We start from the raw sequence: 19136 nt of genomic DNA, 5'->3' as shown, positions 1-19136 counted from the left end.
TTTTGCACAGAGTTGTGGGTGCCTGGAATGCCTGAGTGGAGGCTGAAACATTCAGGGCATTTAAGAGACTCTTTGAAAGGCACATGGATGAATGAAAAATAGAGGGTTACGAGGGAGGAAGGGTTTCATGATTTTTTTGGTAGGAATATATAGGATGACATAACATCAAGGGCCAAAGGGCCTGTACTGTGCTGTAATGGTCTATGTTCTGTGTTCATCTAGTTTCCTCTTAAATTGATCAGTCTACTCCAACCACTGCTTCTAACATGGTCATCTGAGCCAATAAAGGAACTACAAAATAGTTGACTTATTTTTGGAAGCTTTTGTGTACCTTTCTAAATACTATGCCAACCGTGCTGCCCAAGTTTTATTGAATTTAGCATGTTTAATCACATGATGATACTGACACACTGCATTAGTTCCATTGATCTATCTATGTTTTGCCGCTGATTTTCATTCGTACTCAGCGTCTTATGCCTCTTGTGTCAGTGTCCAACAATATTCGGCCAGCATTGATGGATTCCAGTTGCACTGATACTGCTTTTCCATGGTTGCAACGATCTGGTGAAACCTTTCACCGTGCCTGTCAATGACGGCACCACGATCAGCAGGGAAGAAGTTCAAGTGCGAATGCAGAAAATGAATTTTCGATGGCACTTCATGGCTTTGTCCACTTGAAGCATGTGGTCAATCTGCTGGATGTCGTTTGGTGCTCTATAGTTGCCAATAAAATTCTCAACAATGTCTTTAAATGCCTTCCATGCATGCCCAGGCCTAAGGCATCATTTGCATAGCACCTGCACTAAGTGCATGCCCAGACGTGCTTGGACTGACCAAAACAGGTTGCTTTGTGGGCAATATACAGTAGACTTAAAATATGATAGGAAATCATAAAAATATGTTATATCTAAAAAAATGATGCATGATAGGAAATTTTAAGGCAATTTTCATGATCAGCTGCCCAAAATACATCTAAAAAAATGATCAGGAAGAAAAATCTTCATCATCTAGTGAGATTGACCTTGTCACTAATTAGTCTGACCTTTTATTTATGAATGAAGTTTAACCCGTATTCTTCCTGGAGTTTGTTTGGGGGATTTACCTTTTAATGGATTTTAAGGGTAGTACTAACGTCAGTTATATATCTTTACCTCCCTTGGACGCTGCGAGACCAGCTGAGTTCCTCCAGCATTTCTGTGTTTTTACTACAATCACAGCGTCTGCCGACTTTCATACTTCATTCTTCCATCCACTCAGTTGCCCTTGCAAAAGGCCAGTGGGACGCTGCAAGCTCACCTCCTTCAGGAATTCTCACCGCAATCAAGGAAAATATACGTGGGGGATGCAGTGACGTGAAGTGTCCAGCGCGTCGATGTGAGCTTTCTGCTAATCTAAATATTAAGGAATTTAATAGCATAAGGAATTCCACCTGCAATTCAAGCTCGAGTTTTAATTAGAAAGCACAGATCACTGGCGGTAATACAATATTTTACGAGTTGTACCTCGGGAGTCTAAACTCGACATCTTTGCATTAAGCATCTGCATCACTGACCTGTAATAGCTACAAAGATATCATATGGCTGTCTTCATGAGACTCCACAGTAACTGTAGCTGTAGGAATGCTCTCTTAGGTTCTCACAAGTATTTCCTCCAGGAACTCATTTGACCGTGAGTCAATTCATGGGAACAGAATTAGTGTGGTGTTCCACTCTTGCACCCTAAGTAATCAGGGCACTTGACCAATTGATTTTTAGTGCCATCGGACCAGACCAGACTTGGGGTGGGGTGCACCGCGTCAGAGCGGGGAGGGGGCGCAGTGCCGGCTGCATTGGTGCCTCCATCACTCATTTAGGTTGAGAATGCCAGACCTTCGATACCCTCTGGTTGAAGAAGTTTCTCCTCTCCTCTCCTCTCCTTCAGACAGACTGGATGCCAACTGAGAGATCATTTCGTTGAGTGTCTTCGCTCTGTCCGCAGCAATAGCGGGGATCTCCCAGTGGCCAACCACTTCAATTCCACGCCCCATTCCTGCACTGACTTGTCAGTCCACAGCTTTATGCACCTGCCAAACCAGGGTCACCCTTAAATTGGAGGAATAACACCTGGGTACTCTTCAACAGGATGGCATATCTGGCTTCCGTGAGGCCACTTCCCTATCATCCCTCTGTCTCCTTTCCTCCAACTCTCTACCCCCTTCCCTCTCTATTCAGAGAACTATCCCCTCAGATTTTTTCTCGTGTCCTCCCACCCATATCCACCTATGACTTGCCCATGGGCCTGCTCTCCTCCCCCTGATTGTCCCCCGACCATTTTACTCAGGGTCCTGCCTGCTTTTGCTCATACCTTGATGGAAGGAGTCAGGCCCAAAACATTGGTTATGAGTCTTTAACTTTGCTTACATAAAGAACGCTGTGTGACCTGCTGAGTTTCTCCAGTATTGCTGTGTAAACTACAACCACAGTGTCGACACATTTTCTTGATTAAATCTCTCATCACCTCTGACCTGAATGGGTACCTCCTTTATTTGAGATTATGACCTCTGGCTCGAGACCCTCTGGCCAGGGTAGACATCTTCCTGGACATTGATCTTGCAAAACCCTGAAAGAATTTTGAACATTTCAATGGGAATTGCACCTGATAATCCAGCTCTCTACACATAATGGTTATGGTCTACCATTTGGACAGACTTATAATCAAACTCTGACCCTTCAGTATACATACAATTATCATGGCATTATGTACATGTGCATATATTGTAGTTGTGGTAATTCATTTATTTAGGCTGCAAATACATTTTCCTTTGGTATGGTACATGGAACATCAACATAATGATAACATCAGAATGTGTGAGCAGATGTGTCAGGAAAGATTGACTGGGTGCGACTTCATTCTTCAAAACATAGATGGGGGAATACAGAGAAGTGCAGTGGTTCTCAACCTTTTTCTTTCCACTCACGTTCCAATTTAAGTAATCCCTCTGCCATAGGTGCTCTGTGATTAGTCAGGGATTGCTTAAGGTGGTATGTGGGTGGAAAGAAAATGTTTGAAAACCACTGTTTTAATCGAACCTCATTGACTCGTGATGTGTACGAAGGAAATAGGCCAATGACAATTTTTCTCAAGCAAAATATTTCAGTAGCAATTGGGTCTAGAGAAGTGATTCTCAACCTTCGCACTCATGAGAGTAAAAACACACCTCAGCCAGTTTTTCTGCATCCATAGGAGACAAAGATATATTTCCAATGTTTTGGGCTTGAGCATTTCTTCAAGGAATAAGCAAAGAGACGCTGCGAGACCGGCTGAGGTCCTCCAGAATTTCGGTGTGTTTTTACTACAATCACAGTGTAGATCATAGATCATAGAGAAATACAACACAGTGCAGGCCCTTCGGCCCTCGACATTGGGCCGACCCACATATTCCTTCCTTAAAAAAAGCCACTAAACCCTCCCTACCCCATAACCTTCTATTTTAATTTCATCCATGTGCCTGTCTAAGAGTCTCTTAAATGGCCCCAATATTTCAGCCTCCGCCGTCATCCCCAGCAAGGCATTCTAGGCACCTACAACTCTTTCGTGTTGGACACATTCCAAAGAGTGAATAAGCCAGCTCAGTACTGCAGGGGAGAAGTGTGGGACATCAGGTGAGAGGGCTAAGTGTCGGTAATGGTAACCCACCCACCGGCAGAGTTAAGGCGAGGATAATTGACTGATGCTCTTCACACCTCTGGAGATTTACAAAGGATATTGGTTAGCTCCAGCACTGGTACATTAATAAAACAAAGAATATAAATGAACATCTGGTAAGCTGATGGGAAAGGAATAATGCTACCTTCATAAATGATGAGGACCTGCATCAAAACAGAGACCTGCTTCATCAGAGATGAGTCACATCTTAATCATCAGGAAACAGAAGTTTGATTCGTAAACTATTTAAACTGAGTTGGTTTGGGAGGGGGTGGAGGGGGCGAGAATGTGATAAATCATAGAAGGTATAGCAAGTTTATGATGTGGTGGAAGGCCATTTGGACCATCTTGACTAGGCTGTTCTAAAAAGAGTAGCGTGGCCCCATCCGAGCGCCTGTCTCCCTGCAGGTCCGAGCTTTGCGGTGTAACCCTTTGGACTCCGTGTCCCAGTTTCCCTGGACCACCGACAAGTGCATGTACTCCATGCCCCTGTTTTCTGGGAGTGGTTTTATACTCATCCACCAGCAGGTTCACATTGGTGTTCGTACTGTAAAATTATTCTTTGCAAAAGTTGGGGTAAAAACAGCTGCCTCACCAAGTTCCACAACAAGAAAAAGGACTGGAATTAACGGTAAGAACAATTCAAAATTGTTGTTTGAGTTTCTAGGCTAGATATAATGTGGTATCAGTGACTGAAGAGATCAACTAACTCTGGTTTACCCATGGGCCCAGTCGAAGGTATATATTATGAAAGGCTAAAAATGGCCAGAGTCCAAAGGGTTAAAGGCAATGAGGTTTCTGCATCCACTACCCTTTCAGGCACTGCGTTCCAGTTCCAGCTGTCTGGGTGAACAAATGTTTTCTCTTGACCTGCTGCCAGTTACTGTAAGTCCAAGAGCTCATAGTTTAGATCAGTTGGCTAAGGGAAATTGGTTCTTCTCATTAACTCTGTTCTGGTACCTCAATTAAGTCTCCCTTCAGCCTCTGCTGCTCCAAAGAAAACAACCACAGCCCTATCCAATTTTTCCTCATAGTTAACAATTTCCAGCCCTGGTAACTCTCCCATGTGATCACATCTTTTGTGCAATGTGGTTTACAGGATCCCATGCCAGGTATGGAAGATGGTCAGATGGGTGAAGGCAGATCAGTGCTTTTTTACCGCCATTGTCCTCTCAATCTTTGTGTGACATAGTTGGCGTAGCAGGTAGCGCAACACTGTTGTAGCGCCAGTGAACTGGACTGGGGTTCGAATCCTGCGCTGTTTGTTAGGAGTTCGTATGTTCTCCCCATGTCGGTGTGGGTTCTCCCCAGGGGCTCTGGATTCCTCCCACCATTTGAAACGTTCCAGGGATTGTAGGTTAATTGGGTGTAATTGGTCAGCATGGGCTCATGGGTCGAAATGGCCTGTCACCATGCAGTATGTTGAAATTAAATCTCCTCTCCTTCTTTCTCCCCTTTGTCTCATCTCCTGCTCCATCTCTTCTCCTCTCCTTCCACCTTGGCTTCCCCAGCCCTCTCTCCTTTCCCTTTTCCTTCCCTCTCTATTGCCTCCTTCTACCCCTTCATCAACCCTTACCCTCTCACCTTCACCCTCTCCCCAACTCTCTCCCTTCTTCGCCATCTCCCTCATCTCTTTTCTCTCCTCTCTCTCTCCTCCACCCTCTTACCCTGCTCTCTTTTCCCCTGCTTCCCCCCCCCCACCCCTCCCCCTTCTCCTTCTCCCCTCTGTTCTAGGCATAGTGAACAGCAATTTAGCATGGTGGCAACATCCATCCAATCTGCATGTGACATTTTGGGTTGGAGGCCCATACACCGACCTTAAGTATGTGCAGGCCTCCATTAAATCGAGCCTTGTGGGAATCCAGCACAACACTTTCCCTTGTAATGTGTAAACAATTAAATTTAATCGCACGAGACACAGGGGGAGGGTGTGTGGGGAGAGGGAACTTCCAAATGCCATTTAGTGTACGCCCATCTGAATCATGGCTTCATTTCATTGTAAGTGGTGATATTGGTTGCAAAATGGAGATTACAGTCAGAGCACCTTCCAGTCGATCATTTAGTCCAGACTTGGGAAGGACAGGATTATTAATGTTGCTTGACGATTTCATTAAGATCTTAATATGGTTATCATATGTAAGAGTATTTGAGGCTTATTCAAATTATTGTTAATAGCACTTGGAAGGTCTGGTTTATTAGAAACATGGTGAAAAGAATGATCCATTCACATTGGGATCTCGGTTTCAGATCTCTCTTATGACTATAATGGGACTCAAATAAAATGATTTCTGGCATTCAGATCTCAAGAAGTAGTGTAACTTTTCCAAAAACAACACAGATTCAAAATTTGGAACTATTCCTCAGACCATATTGAAAATTTCGAGCCATGATGATCCTTTGATATTTTACTCTTGTTGTATTTTAAACTGGGATTTTTTTTCCCAAAACATTATTATTTTTAGCAAGCCGGTTTTGCAATGGTTCATAGCAAAGGCCATTTTATATGTGTCAGCTGAAACTTCCCCCTGTACAATCTGGAATCCCAGCAGCTTGCACCTTGCTCTCTCTCTGAGTCAGGGGGTGGCGGGTTTAAGCCCCAATCCAGTGGGTTGAACACAAAAATCTAGCCTGATGTTCCTGTTCAGCACTGAGAAAGGTCACTAAAACAAACATTATGACCTAGTAATAGATGTGTTTCTTCCAGCACCATTGGATACATTTAGCCCTTAACCCATTACTCACAAACTAAAACAGAGCATTATCTATTTTTAGACACAATATTGCCACCTCCTTCCCTACATTAGATTACCGACGACAGTTCATTAGATTATCCTGAGCCCCTGAAAAGTGCCATAAAAATGCAACTCTTTTGTTCCCCCACTAATGAGGGATTCGTTCCCAAGGTAATGGTTATCTTTTTTTGGACCAGTATTGATGAGGGAAAAAGTGACTGAATCCTTCTTTTACAGCTGTGGAATTGTAAATTCAAATGATTTAAAAAATCTGGATGAAAAATCCTGTAGAAAAAAGAAGCATGGAAATCATGTACCGATCAGGCTATCATTGAAAAAGTATTTGGTTCACTGATGTCCTTAAGCGGTGGAAATCTAGTGTCCTTTCTCTAACTGGCCTTGATACAGAAGAAGTCCAAAAATCCAGATGCCACTCGAGAATCCGGACTTTATAAAAACTCTCAAACTTTTTAAATTTAGAAGGCTTTTGTGGGCACCACAGATGTACAGTGGCATTTTGATTTTTCTTTAAAACTGCTCATTTTTGGTATATTAGCTAATGAATAAACTATCAACATTCACCTGTTCATCTCTTCTTTATCCCCCTTAAATTTGAATTATAAAAGTACTGCCTGAGAATCCAAAAAATCTGGAAAATCTGGACTGACCCAATCCCCGAGCTGTCTGGATTTTTGGACTTATATTGTAATTACCCTCAGATCTTATAAGCGTGTAATTAAGGACAAGTAATAAATTCAAGTCAAATTTACTGTCATCTGATTGCACAAGTACAATCTGACGAAACAGCATTCTCCAGTCGTCTATGCTAAACCAACAGACACACAACCAGACATAACACATACACAGACAAAAAGTACATATGCAGGACAATTATTTTATCTACAGTATATAAATAAATAGATTTTGCTTTGTGCAAATGAGAGTCTCGGATGGTTAGTGTGAGTAGATCCTTTAGTCATTTAGCATTCTCACTGCCTGTGGGAAGAATGCTGGCCTTGCCATCGGATGCCATGACTAAATAGATTAAAAACAACTACATCTCTTCATGATTTTCCCATTTGTAGGACTCACCTCACACCTCCTCGTATGTATAAATCACTCGCTAGCCTTGTGACTGCAAATCCCTCTTCACACGGAACTCCCCCAGAACCTTGAGGTGGAGAGAAAACATCCACTCGGACACCCATGCTATTTTTGGGTACAACTGCACATGATGGCTCAGGGGGATAAAAAGAAAAAAATAAAATAAAAGATGGTCACAAGTAGATTCATTTCAGGAAAATCATCCAGGATGTGGTGGAGAGTGTGATTGGTCACCATAGTGGTCACCATAGTGGTTAACATGAATGCCTTTAAGGTGCATCTGGATAAAATGGTGTGGGAGTAAAAAAAAAATAGAAGGATGTGGTGATAGAGCTGGAGAGAGAAAGACGAGCACTTAGTGGCACAAGGACAGCCTCTCCCAACCCCCACCGCCATCAGATTTCTGAATGAACAATGAATCACGGACACTGCCTGACTTGGCTTTTTTCTTTATTTAGCACTATTTTTATTTATTTTGAAATGTGGTTTATAGAAATGTGACACTGCCGCAAAACAAGGAATTTTGTGATATGTTCATGACAATAAATTCTGATTCTGAGGTTTTCTCCGACTCATGTCGGAATAGTCAAACACTAGTACTGATCAGTTGGGCCAAATGGCCTTTTTCAATACAGCGGCTTCCAAATAATTCTATGCACGACATTAGAAAGGTTCTTTGAGGAGGCAGTGGATTTGGCAAACTAGTACTTGGACAAGAAAGTGGAGCCTTGGTGGCTTTCAATGTAAGGCCATTATGGGTTAATGGATTCCACTGAAGTTATTCTTGTTATTGAACTGCCTCAACAAAATGTTATTTTTAAGCTCATCAAAACTCGTGGGCGAATCTTTGCTCCTCCCTATCTTCCTCTCAGGTTTACCAACCAATGTTTTATTCAGTGGCCTCTTAATTTGTGTGAACATCTCTGGACTTGGCTACAACTGTACAGATGCAAAAGGCTAATTGAGAGGAAGGAGTTCGTATGTATGAAGTGAAAAACAAACCTATTTTGGCTTTGGCCACGGTACAGGCTTACATTATCACTGCCCCACGAAGGTTTAAAGTTGTATCAGAGAAAGCAATGTGATATTTGGCTTCAATTGACCTTTCTATGCCTTGACATTTGAGCTCCAAGTACAGAGATCCCTGAACCATAGATTCATTTTCCTGATTAGGAAACCTCAGACAGGAAACAAATTGAATTTCTGTCAAAGATTTATTTTTTTTGTCCCAGATTTTCACAACAGCTGGGCTGTTGCATTCTTGGGTGATGGAATATGGACATAGTTCTTCCAATCAATAAGAGTTTCAGTGCTTCACCATCAGAGAAAAAGAGGTCATTCGGCCCTTCTAGTCTGTGCTATCATTTCACTAGTCCCACTGGCCTGCTCCCATTCCATAACCTCCAGACCTCTCCCATCCATATCTATCCAATTTATTCTTAAAACACAAGATCGAACCCACATTCACCACATCATATGGCAGTTCATTCCACACTCCCACCACCCTCCGAATGAAGAAACTTCCCCTAATGTTCCCCCTAAACCTTTCCCCTTTCATCTTAAAACTATGACCTCTTGTATTTTTTTCCCCCAATCTAAGTGGACAAAAGCCTACACCCCTCCATTCTGCCTATACCTCTCATAATCTTGTAAACCTCTATCAAATCTCCCCTCATTCTTCTTCACTCCAAGGAATAAAGTGCTAACCTGTTTAATCTCAACTCCTGAAGACCTGGCAACATCCCAGTAAATCTTCTCTGCACTCTTTCAATCTTATTGACATCTTTCCTATAGTTAGGCAAGCAGAACTGCACACAATATTCCAAATTTGGCCTCACCAATGGCTTAAACAACATCACAACTCCTATACTCAATACTTTGATTTACAAAAGCAAAGACGGCAAAAGCTTTCTTTACAATCCTGTCCACTTGCGACGCCACCTTCAGGAACAATGTATCTGCATTCCCAGATCTCTCTGCTTCTCTGCACTCCTCGGTGCTCTATCATGCACTGTATTTGTCCTACTTTGGGTTGGCCCTTCCAAAATGCAAAACCTCACACTTGTCTGCATTAAACTCTAACTGCCATTCACTGGCCCATTAACCCAGTTGGTCCAGATCCATACACAAGATGTGAAAACTTTCCTTGCTGTCCACAACGTCTCCAATATTTCTGTCATCAGCAAACTGGCTGATCCAGTTTCTCACATTATCATCCAGATCACTGATATAGACAACAAACAACAATGGTTGCAACACCGATCCCTGAGGCACACCACTCATCACAGGCCTTAGTCTGAGAGGTACCCATCCACTACCACTCTCTGTTTTCTCCCACACAGCCAATTACAAATCCAGTTTACACCACTCCATGGATACCTAGTGTCTTAACCTTCTGAACTATCCTCCCATGTAGGGCTTTGTCAAATACTCCATTAAAGAGATTCACTTTCCAACTTCTAACCTTGCACTGAAATCCAATATAATGGTCGAAAGAAACTTTTTTTAATTATAGCAGTGTATAGATCTGAGAAAAGTGCCTGGTTGTGACTGCTAAGAGTTCATGACTAATCATATTATTCTTGTTGTTTCAGTCTCGTATCTTTAAATCTCTCATCTACAACCTCTGCTTCTTTCCTGCACTTTAATCATTCCCTTTCCTGCCTGAAGCAGAGTAAGAATTAAGTAGGCACTGCAGGGAAGAATACTGTACACATCTTTATCAATGGAGCCTTGATAATACTGTGCAGGTTGTACCTCTTTAATCTGGTGACATCGGGATCTGACCATTGCCAGCCCACAGAAAATTGACCCCTAAGGGAACCCCCTATGTAAACATATCAAAGGTAGAATGGGACCAGGGTTCGAGTCCCACGTTGTCTATAAGGAGTTTGTACTAACAATGGCAGATCCAAATGTGCCGGACCACAGGAGATGTCAGAACACAGAGTTCTGGATAAGAGAGGTATAAATTGCACTTTATTGAATTACAAATTTTGTTTGGATCAGTGCTGGGCAACTCATGTTGGCATTCCACTCATTAGTTACTTAAGTTAAGAAAATAATATTTTTTAATTCCTGGCTTGCTCTGCAAGTGGGTGTCTGTAATGGCTGCATCAGTTAACTTCAGCAATAGGGGATATGATGCCTGACATCCCCTGGGGTAAGGAAGAAGGAGAGATTTGTATTTGTTTCACTCCCTTTCAGGGCATCCCTTTTACAGCCAATGAAGAATTTTGGAGTGTAAACACTCTTCCAATGTTGGAAATGTAGCATTCTATTAGAATTGAGAGACCTGGGGGCACAAGTACATAGGTCCTTGAAGATGGCAACTCAGATGGACAGGGCAGTGAAGGCAGCATTTGGCTCACTTGTCTTCATTGGATGGGGTCATGAGTACTCATGTCTTCATTAGGTGGGCTATTGAGTACAAAGGTTGGGACCTCATGATGCAGATGAACAAAGAGATGGTGAGACGACATGGTGCATTGTGTGCAGTTCTAGTTGCCCAGGTTATGGGAAGGACCTCAATAAATTGGTAAAATCTGGGGGGTGGGAATTTGATGGGAATGTGGGAAGAATTGTTTTTAAAAAGTTTAATATCAGATGTGCAACTGGGTGGTTGATAGCATGGACTTGGTGGGTCAAAGGGCCTGTTTTTATACTGTGTCTTTCTATAGGCCTTTTTACATTGCCCATGAAAGATGGTAATTAACCAACTTTTTACAGTTTCACTTCCCTGTGTGAACGCGACGAAACGGGATGAGGGGCCGTTTTCATCCTGGTACTTACCCACCAAGGTAGGTAGTATCAGAGATGATGTGTTTTGCATTGGCTCCAGTGTAAAAGGCCTACCCACCTTCCTGGGATGCTGACCCTGTAATGTTGCAGGTCCTGCCTCCTTTAGCACCTGGATGTCGGGTTCCTATGTAAAAGATCGCATTGAACTGGCTTTTCTTGGTTCAGTGTGAATGCTCCGAGCTCACCTGACCCGGCTTTAAACACAGGTCACTGACATGACTATTTACTGGGATCTCAGCGTTGTCTCCGCTCCATCCTCAACATCCATTGGAGCGCTTTCATCCCTAACGTCGAAGTACTCGAGATGGCAGAGGTCGACAGCATCGAGTCCACGCTGCTGAAGATCCAGCTGCGCTGGATGGGTCACGTCTCCAGGATAGAGGACCATCGCCTTCCCAAGATCGTGTTATATGGCGAGCTCTCCACTGGCCACCGTGACAGAGGTGCACCAAAGAAAAGGTACAAGGACTGCCTAAAGAAATCTCTTGGTGCCTGCCACATTGACCACCGCCAGTGGGCTGAAAACGCCTCAAACCGTGCATCTTGGCGCCTCACAGTTTGGCGGGCAGCAACCTCCTTTGAAGAAGGCCACAGAGCCCACCTTACTGACAAAAGGCAAAGGAGGAAAAACCCAACACCCAACCCCAACCAACCAATTTTCCCCTGCAACCGCTGCAACCGTGTCTGCCTGTCCCGCATCGGACTTGTCAGCCACAAACGAGCCTGCAGCTGACGTGGACTTTTTACCCCCTCCATAAATCTTCGTCCGCGAAGCCAAGCCAAAGAAAAGAAGAAAGTGTAAAAGGGGTACATGACTATAACAAACCCCACTGACCACTATTTCTTTCCTTTAACTGCATTGTGGTACATGACTTCTGCACCTTGCATTTTTACAGCAAACCTTATTCAGGTGTAAGGAAGGCTCAGTTTTGAAGTGAAGAAGTTATGAGCTCAGGTTCCACTCCAGCTGATGTTCCAGGATAGCACTTCCTTGGAGCACTGAGGGGATGCTGCACAACTGGGAATGTTGTCTTCTTAATGTAACCTTCTCTTACCTGCCCATGCAGTCATAACTCACCACATGCTACTGGCTCATGAAGGTTTGTAGAAAATAGATGGCAGCCTCAGCTGCTAGCCATACATAAGAACATAACAAATAGGAACCGAGTAGGTCATCCGGCCCGTCAATGAGATCATGGCTGATGATGGACTCATCTCCATCTACCTGCATTGTCCCCATATTGCTTTGTAAAAAAATCTATCCAACCTTGTCTTAAATATATTTACTGAGGTAACCTCCACTTCTTCAAAGGGCAGTGAATTCCATAGATTCACCACCCTCTGGGAAAAGCAGTTCCTCCTCATCTCCATCCTAAATTTACTACACTAGATCTTGAGGCAATGTCCCCTAGTTCTAGTCACCCCCTCCAATGGAAACAACTACCTGCTTCTATCTTATCGACGCCTTTCATAATTTTATGTTTCTATAATATCCCCCCCCACCATTCCTCTAAATTCAAGCGAGTACAACCCCAGATGACTCAATCTCTCCTCATAGGCTAACCCCCCCCCATCTCTAAAATCAACCTGGTGAAAGTCCTCTGCACCCTCTCCAAAGCCAATACATCCGTCCTCAAGTAAGGAGATGAGAACATGCAATACTCCAGATGCAGCCTCACTATTACCTTGTACAGTTGCTGCATAACCTCCTTGTTTCAAAATTCAATCCCTACAGAAAGCCTTCTCAAAATTAGTGGTCCTCAGAAACTTATTGCTATTCCACTATGCCTGCTATATAATGTCATTCAAGCCCTGATTTTGAACAACCTACTCTCTTGCTAGGGTAAAACACACCATTTTGTACCTCTTCTTCACTGGAATACTTCATCTAACCTTCGACGATCTTCATACCAGAGTGGTATAAATCTTCAGGATTAGTGGGAAATATTTACAATTTTGTTGCCTCCATCTTCAAAGAAAATGATCAGTCCTTGACTAAGAGTGTCCAGGTGTCTTTTGCCTCTGTGTACACTTGCCCTCAGACAGCTCCAAGAAAAGTGCAGAGAACAAAACAAAGGACTCTACATCACCTTTATTGACCTCACCAAAGCCTTCGACACCATGAGCAGGAAAGGGCTTTGGCAAATACTAGAGCGCATCAGATGCCCCCCAAAGTTCCTCAACATGGTTATCCAACTGCACGAAAACCAACAAGGTCGGGTCAGATACAGCAATGAGCTCTCTGAACCCTTCTCCATTAACAATGGTGTAAAGCAAGGCTGTGTTCTCGCACCAACCCTCTTTTCAATCTTCTTCAGCATGATGCTGAACCAAGCCATGAAAGACCTCAACCATGAAGACGCTGTTTAATCTGGTACTGCACGGATGGCAGTCTTTTCAATCAGAGGCGCCTGCAAGCTCACACCAAGACACAAGAGAAATTTGTCCGTGAACTACTCTTTGCAGACGATGCCGCTTTAGTTGCCCATTCAGAGCCAGCTCTTCAGCGATTGACGTCCTGTTTTGCGGAAACTGCCAAAATGTTTGGCCTGGAAGTCAGCCTGAAGAAAACGGAGGTCCTCCATCAGCCAGCTCCCCACCATGACTACCAGCTCCCCCACATCTCCATCAGGCACACAAAACTCAAAACGGTCAACCAGTTTACCTATCTCGGCTGCACCATTTCATCAGATGAAAGGATCGACAACGAGATAGACAACAGACAAGCCAAGGCAAATAGCGCCTTTGGAAGACTACACAAAAGAGTCTGGAAAAACAACCAACTGAAAAACCTCACAAAGATAAGTGTATACGGAGCCGTTGTCATACCCACACTCCTGTTCGGCTCCAAATCATGGGTCCTCTACTGGCATCACCTATGGCTCCTAGAACGCTTCCACCAGCGTTGTCTCCGCTCCATCCTCAACATTCATTGGAGCGACTTCATCCCTAACATCGAAGTACTCGAGATGGCAGAGGTTAACAGCATCGAGTCCACGCTGCTGAAGATCCAGCTGCGCTGGGTGGGTCACATCTCCAGAATGGAGGACCATCGCCTTCCCAAGATCGTGTTATATGGCGAGCTCTCCACTGGTCACCGTGACAGAGGTGCACCAAAGAAGAGGTACAAGGACTGCCTAAAGAAATCTCTTGGTGCCTGCCACATTGACCACCGCCAGTGGGCTGATATCGCCTCAAACCGTGCATCTTGGCGCCTCACAGTTCGGCGGGCAGCAACCTCCTTCGAGGAAGACCGCAGAGCCCGCCTCACTGACAAAAGACAAAGGAGGAAAAACCCAACACCCAACCCCAACCCACCAATTTTCCCCTGCAACCGCTGCAACCGTGTCTGCCTGTCCCGCATCGGACTTGTCAGCCACAATCGAGCCTGCAGCTGACGTGGACATTTACCCCCTCCATAAATCTTCGTCCGCGAAGCCAAGCCAAAGAAGAGAAGACACTTAGAGATGGAACTTCATGTCACTATAGACTCACCTCTTTGTATACATCACTTGGAAAACTAAGAATTTTCATCTGCATCACTCCCTGGATCACATTATCTCCTGACAATTGCGATACAGCAAGAGACTTTTCATCCTTCAGGAACCAACGTTTGGCAAAGACTGACATAAATGACAAAATGCACCCATATCTCAAGTGCCCCAGTAAAGCCTTTGGCTAAAAGATGAAACGATTGTTGATAGATCAACGCCTCAAACCTGGGACTACGCTCATGACCAATTTAGCAACAGTAATCTCCAGTTTCCTGAGATAGGGAGAAAACTACACCAGGCCCTGAGAGAAGCACTATCAGTGCTACCCTTAAAAAGTCATAGTGCGTGGAGCACTACAGCACTGTATAGGCCATTCAGCCCACAATGCTATGCTGACTTATATATACAAAAAAAAAAGAAATTCTCCCTACCCCATAACCCTCTATTTTTCTTTCATCCATGTGCCTGTCTAAGAGTCTATTAAATGCCCTTAAATGTTCCAGCCTCCACCACCATTATCAGAATGGGTGAATTGATAGGAGTATCTTTTCCAAGGCCAACATCCTCGGTGTTTTCATCACGAACAACCCACGGGTCTTAATGCGATCTGTGTGACTGATGCCACCCTCTCTGAGCAAACACTCTACTCTGAGTTGACCCACAAGAGCAGAGAGAAAATGTTGTCTCCTTGCAAAACTGTGATAACTTCTCTGACTCACAGGAATACCTGGCCAGTGACTGCTCGAAATGGAAGGAAGGGAAACCTCCAGGAAGTGACACTGAGCAACCTGAGCCTCCATGATGAGAATTCATAGACATCTTTCACAAAATGGAGCTTCCCCGATCAGCGCCCCATCCCCAATCTTAAGACCATAAGAGCGGTAGAGAGGATCACTGGGTTCTCCTTCCCCTCCATCGACGTGAACTACCAGGATCATTGTCTGAAGGGTTCACAAAATCATTGAGGACCCCCGCACATAGTATCTTCCAGCTACTACTCCCATTGGGAAAGAGATACAGGAGTATCAGGCTGAGAAACAGCATCTTCCCATGGGTAGCAAGAATGCCTAACAACTGATGAAATGTTCATACAAACCCTTTGAGACTCTACTATTTATTTAACAATGCTTATCTATTATGATATATGTACATACATGCTGCATAAGTTTGCCTTATGTCTGTGTGTATGCCTGCATGTTTTTGCCCTGAGGACCGGAGAATGCTGCTTCATCAGGTTGTACTTGAACGTTAACCTCAAGCCCTTCTTCCCCACCTCTAAGGAATCTGTAATTCCCACATAGGTCATTCCTCCCACCACAGAATCCGTCCACCCAGAATGGAAGCCAATTGTCCTTGATGGTAAGCAATGACCTTAAAGAAGAGATTGAGACACATAACCAAGTTTTTGACAGAATAAGGCTGAACTCACTATCAGTGACACAGGAAAATAATGGCTCACCTAAAAACACATCACTTCAGAAACACAAGGCTGATGCAATGTGGTCAGTCTGATCTTAAAACAAGATCTCAGCACACAGAACAAATTCTGCTTAGTTCTCATTACATGAGATTTATAAACCAGATCTAAACACTTGAAAGCACAATCTTCATTCAAGCTCAAATACTTCCCTAATTACCTCAGCAACAAAGGGAATGGAGAGATTGCAAACAGTGATTCCATCTGGCTGCTCTCATATGTATTGCGAACACTTGCGGATTTCAACCAAACTTAAGGATCAGTGCAAAATGATTATTGGAAATTCCTTTCACCTGCTGCTGATCTAAACATTATTTGACTAAACTAAATAAATATTGGAGAGCCCATCCTACTGCAATTTTTTAACATTTGCCTTGTAGAGTAAAATGTGGAAATATACGATGAAACCTTCAAAAAGCATTCTTAAAATATTGTAGAATGTCTCTAACAATGTTAAGTTTATATTGGGTAATATTACGCTGCACAAAGCTCACTGAAATTAGATATTTTGCTTTGGTAGAAGGAAGATTTGCAGAAATCTACTGAAATTAAAAGTATACTCCTGACCCCATATCATTTAGCAGTAAGAAATTGGATTATCAGAATATTCAATGAAGTTTCAATTCTTTATATGTTGGAACTTTGCCCCACAAGTATGAGTGTCTTCAAACACACACACACAGAAACACACACACACACACAAATATACACACACACACATACATGCGCGCACGATACGTTAGCTATCCTAACACGTCCATTCAAGTTACTGCTGTAATATTGGAATGCAGCAGATAATTAGTGTGCATCATTAGAGGATCACTGGGGTTTCCCTTTCCTCTAAAGACGAAATTCACTGCAAATGCTGTCTAAATAGGGCTCAAATAATTATAGAAGATGCCTTCTATCTAGGGCACTGAATCTTCAACCTACTACCATTAAAAAGAAGGTCCAGGAGCATCAAAATCAGGGAATAACGTTCTCACAAGCTGGGAGACTGATGAACAGTATTCTGTAACTATGACAATTATCCCAAATGTTTATATGTATTTAGTTTGATTATTTGTGTGATCTCTATGGACTGTGTATTGGGTGTTTTGGTGTAGCCCTGTGGTCTGGAGAGACGGTGATTCGTCGGGTTGTACATGAACCTTCATTTTGTGCTCATGTCTCTTCCAAGGGGAAGAGTTCATATTTCTGATTCCGAGGGGAAAGTGTCACTCAGTCTATGAAAGGTAGTGGATCTTTACAATAAGGAAAGCAGCAGATTTGGCACATGAAGAACCTCTTTGGAATGAGCTGAGGGTAAATTGATGCAAGGGTGAGAGGAAGGTTAATCCCCGTATTTATGTACTTTATGTACCTAAGATGCAGAAATACTATTTCATTTAAAATTAGACTCCTAACCATATGTAAACATTGATAAGGGATTTGACAATCATTCTATTGTGTGTGTGTGTGTGTGTGTGTGTGTGTGTGTGTGTGTGTGTGTACACGCGTGTGTGTACTTTTGTGTGTATGCGCGCGTGTGTGTACGTTTGTGTGTACGCACATGTGTACGCACATGTGTACTTGTGTGCGTGCATGCATGTGTTTATGTGCGTGTGTACATGTGTGTATACGTGTAAGTGTGTGTGTACTTGTGTGTTCACGTGTGTGTGCGCACGTGTGCATGTGCGTGTGTGTGTATACGCTTGCGTGTGTATGTGTGTGAAGAGAGAGAGAGAGAGAGACAGTAGGAGATTGGATATCCATCATAGGAAGTTAGCAAGCTGGCAGTAGTTTATGGAAATCTGCATATTCTTTCTAAATGAAGAATGTGGTGGCACAAGGCAAGGTCCAATAAACATTTACAAAGACATTGCCAGGAATGGAGAATTATAGTTATACCCAGAGCCTCTCTGGGCTGGGATTATTTTCCTTGAAACAGAAAGATCAAAGGGAGATTTAATTGAGCCATGTTTTCCAAGATATACAATAGGAACAACATGGGATTAAAACCTCTCCTCTTTCTAAAGCTGAGGATAAATTAAGCATCAAAAAGTGTATCGCAGAGTTTTCGTGATTGCTGTGATTAATGGATTTTAAACGAACAGAGGGAATTTGGCTGTGAATTCCAACAACCTTATTCTGTTTTCTCAGCATTTCTGTAAAGTTATATGAAACTTCAATAAGGGAAGTGGAATAGATGCATTTCTTTTAATAGAGGTCAGTCACGAGAGGGCATGGAATACTAGAAGGAATAGAGGGGAACTGAGAAAAATTATTTGGCTCAGAGAATGGCGAGGGGGAGCAGAGGGTTCTCTAAATCTATTACCTAAAGGCAGTACCATATTTAAAAAATGCAAGGAAGACCCCGTATCCTGTGAGCAGTGTGAGCCAAGAGACAGAATTACAGCAGATTCCAAAAGTCCTGATGGCAGAAATCCAGATCCACCGAGAATCCCGAAAACTCGCAAACTTTGTAAATTTAGCGTGCCCACCCGCCACAGATGCACAGCGGCAACAAGTGAAAAAAATAATCTTTACATCAGGTGTTAACTTTATTTTTCTTTAAAACTGCTCTTTTGATAAATAAACCATGCTGTATTTGCTAATGAATAAACTATCAAAATGTATTTGTTCTTTATTCCTACTTAAATTTGAATTTTAAAAGTAATGCCCAAGAATCTGGAAAAAATCCAAAAATCCAGACCGACCCAATCCCTGAGCAGTCCGGATTTTCGGACTTCGACTATCACTTATTTTTGACCAATAGAAGGAGCAAACGTCTTCCTTCTGTGATGTAAATTTCAATAATCCTGTGATGCTTTATCTGCATTCTTTCTTTTCTCTCGTCCTTGA

General features: G+C 43.1%; 1 long non-coding RNA gene across 1 annotated transcript in view; it reads right to left on the bottom strand.

Annotated features, from left to right (window-relative positions):
- Window positions 1–1085: 1085 nt before the first annotated feature.
- Window positions 1086–19136, bottom strand: part of LOC138747690 (uncharacterized) — a 178471-nt gene continuing 160420 nt past the window's right edge. Inside the window, exons 9-10 of the long non-coding RNA XR_011347618.1 lie at window positions 2504–2598; window positions 1086–1391 (exon numbers count right to left, since the gene is read on the bottom strand). This is a non-coding gene — a long non-coding RNA (uncharacterized lncRNA). The remainder of the gene's footprint in view (window positions 1392–2503; window positions 2599–19136) is intronic.

The sequence above is a fragment of the Narcine bancroftii genome, chromosome 12 (genome assembly GCF_036971445.1).
Source record: "Narcine bancroftii isolate sNarBan1 chromosome 12, sNarBan1.hap1, whole genome shotgun sequence".
Classification (NCBI taxonomy): Eukaryota; Metazoa; Chordata; class Chondrichthyes; order Torpediniformes; family Narcinidae; genus Narcine; species Narcine bancroftii.
The sequence above is the reverse complement of the archived record's forward strand: the minus strand, read 5'-3'. Positions and strand labels throughout refer to the sequence as shown.